This window comes from Salvelinus sp. IW2-2015, unplaced genomic scaffold, assembly GCF_002910315.2.
Source record: "Salvelinus sp. IW2-2015 unplaced genomic scaffold, ASM291031v2 Un_scaffold3295, whole genome shotgun sequence".
In the NCBI taxonomy this organism is placed as follows: Eukaryota; Metazoa; Chordata; class Actinopteri; order Salmoniformes; family Salmonidae; genus Salvelinus; species Salvelinus sp. IW2-2015.
In genome coordinates, this window is record NW_019944579.1 from 12,299 (window position 1) to 15,348 (window position 3,050).

A 3,050-nucleotide genomic window follows, 5' to 3' on the forward strand; every position below is an offset into this window, starting at 1 on the left:
TCCATCTACCAATAGGTTGCCTTCTTTGCGAGGCTTTGGAAACCTCCCTGGTCTTTGTGGTTGAATCTGTGTTTTGAAATTCACTGCTCGACTGAGGGACTTACAAATAACTATGTGTGGTGGTACAGAGGATCGGCTAGTCATTTACAAATCATGTTCAAACACTATTATTGTACACAGTGTGAGTCCATGCAACTTATTATGTGACTTGTTAAGAACATGTTTAATACTGAACATATTTAGGCTTTACAGAGCATTTTTAATACTGAACATATGTAGGCTGTCTAAGAACATTTTTAATACTGGACATATGTAGGCTTTAAGGACATTTTTTAATACTGAACATATGTTAGGCTTTAAGAACATGTTTAAATACTGAACATTGTAGGCTTGCCATAACAAAAGGGTTGAATACTTCTTGACATTCAGCTTTTTATTCTGTATTAATTTGTAAAAAATGCTAAAACATAATTCCACTTTGATGTTATGGGATATTGTGGTAGACCAGTGACAAAACATTACATTTGTATCCATGTTGAATTGAGGCTGTAACACAACAACATGTGGAGGAGCATCAAGAGGATAAACTTTCTGAAGGCCCTGGATGTCGCTGTAATAATGGGACAGAATGTTACATCAGGTCTGGGACAGTTGGGCTGCCTTTCTAGGGAGTTTTTTCCTAGCCACCGTGCTTCTACACCTGCATTGCTTGCTGTTTGGGGTTTTAGGCTGGGTTTCTGTACAGCACTTCGAGATATTAGCTGATGTACGAAGGGCTATATAAATAAAACTGTTGATTGATTGGTTTACACAGGCAGCCCAGTTCTGATACTTTTCCCACTAATTGGTATTTTGACCAATCACATCTGATGTTATCACAGATCTTTTTCAGAGATGATCTGATTGGTCAAAAGACCAATTAGTGAAAAAAAAAATATCAGAAATGGGCTGCCTGTGTAAACACTTCCTTAACACACAACCCTACAGAACACACACACACCATGTAAATTAAAGCAAACCTCTAATATTATATTTCTATTATGCATGATGCTATGTGTTTTATACTACAGTATTGATGCTATGTGTTTTATACTATAGTATTGGTACTAGGTGTATGGAACCCTATTTCCTGTCTGTTGTTCTGTCTCTCTGCCAGTAGTCTGTTTGTCTGTTGTCTGTCTGCCTGTAGGTTCTGTCTGTCAGCCTGTAGTCCGCCTGTAGTCTGTCTGCCTGTAGTTTGCCTGTAGTCTTTCTGTCTGCCTGTAGTCTGTCCATAGTATGTCTGTCTGCCTGTAGTCTGTCTAGTCTGTCTGCCTGTAGCCTGTCTGCCTGTAGTCTGTCTGCCTGTAGCCTGTCTGTCTGTAGTCTGTCTGCCTGTAGCCTGTCTGCTTGTAGTTTGTCTGTGTCTGCCTGTAGCCTGTCTGCCTGTAGCCTGTCTGCCTGTAGCCTGTGTCTGTAGTCTGTCTGCCTGTAGCCTGTCTGTCTGTGTATCACTTTAGAACAACTCAATAATAACTGATGGTCAGAACTATTATTTAGTATTTTGATCATGTTTATATATGCATGTGTTTTCAAATGCAGTTTATCTTTATATTTGTGTAATCATTTTTAAACCAAGCTAAGAATAAACTTTGACAATCTGTTCTTGTTGATATTCATGCTTTTATCATCATACACTCTGGTAACCCTTCAAGTTGTTGTTGTTTTGTGTGTATTTCTATTGGGTGAACAACAGCCAGATCAGACAGCAGTACATCCCAATGAATGGTTCACTGCAGCTCAATGACTCAATCTACAAGGCAGCCATGCGTCCTCCGAAGCACAACCCAACCAAGCCGCACTGCTTCTTAACACAGCGTGCCTCCAACCCGGAAGCCAGCCGCCCAATGTGTCGGAGGAAACACCGTGTACCTGGCCCCTTGGCTAGCGCCACTGCGCCGCGCGCGCCACAGGAGTCGCTGGAGCGAGATGAGACAAGGATATCCCTACCGGCCAAACCCTCCCTAACCCGGACGACGCTAGGCCAATTGTGCGTCGCCCACGGACTCCCGGTCGCGGCCGGCTTGGGCTTAGAAGCTGTTAAGAAGCCTTTTTGACCTAGATCTGGCACTCCGGTATTGCATGCCATGCAGTCCTTGGAATTTTTTTGAGCCTTCCTCTGACACTGCTGGTATAGAGGTCCTGGGTGGCAGGAAACTTTGCCCCAGTGATGTACTGGGCAGTTCGCACTACCCTCTGTAGCGCCTTGCGGTCGGAGGCCAAGCAGTTGCCATACCAGGCGGTGATTGCAACACGTCGGATGCTCTTGATGGTGCAGCTGTAAGACTTTTTTGAGGATCTGAGGACCCATGCCAAATCTTTTCAGTCTCCTGAGGGGAATAGGCGTTGTCGTGTCCTCTTCACGACTGTCTTGGTGTGTTTGGACCATGATAGTTTGGTGATGTGGACACAAGGAAGCTCTCAACCTGCTCCACTGTTTGGAGGATATATTGTCACGATATCCCAACACCGGCTTCTCGGCATTATCACTTAAATATGATGTTAACAATGTCATTGTTGAATACTTGTTTCTGATTGGCTTGAAGGGCATTCTAGAGTGTGCATTATTTCCTTATAATGCACAGTATATTTGCACAGTAGAGTTTAATCAATCAATCAATCAAGTTTATTTTATATAGCCCTTCGTACATCAGCTAATATCTCGAAGTGCTGTACAGAACCCGCCTAAAACCCCAAACAGCAAGCAATGCAGGTGTAGAAGCACGGGTGGCTAGGAAAAACCTCCTAGAAAGGCCAAAACCTAGGAAGAAACCTAGAGAGGAAACCAGGCTATGAGGGGTGGCCAGTCTCTTCTGGCTGTGCTGGGTGGAGATTATAACAGAACATGGCCAAGATGTTCAAAAATGTTCATAAATGACAAGCATGGTCAAATAATAATCAGGAATAAATGTCAGTTGGCTTTTCATAGCCGATAATTAAGAGTTGAAAACAGCAGGTCTGGGACAGGTAGGGGTTCCATAACCGCAGGCAAGAACAGTTTGAAACTGGGA

General features: G+C 43.3%; 1 long non-coding RNA gene across 4 annotated transcripts in view; it reads left to right on the forward strand.

Moving 5' to 3' along the window:
- The window catches only part of LOC139025800 (uncharacterized), a 5,813-nt gene extending 4,171 nt beyond the window's left edge, over window positions 1-1,642 (forward strand). For 3 of the 4 annotated variants that reach the window (XR_011477440.1, XR_011477437.1, XR_011477439.1), the window contains one exon: window positions 641-1,642. This is a non-coding gene — a long non-coding RNA (uncharacterized lncRNA). The remainder of the gene's footprint in view (window positions 1-640) is intronic. The other variant, XR_011477438.1, reaches the window with a different exon arrangement.
- Window positions 1,643-3,050: the final 1,408 nt, after the last annotated feature.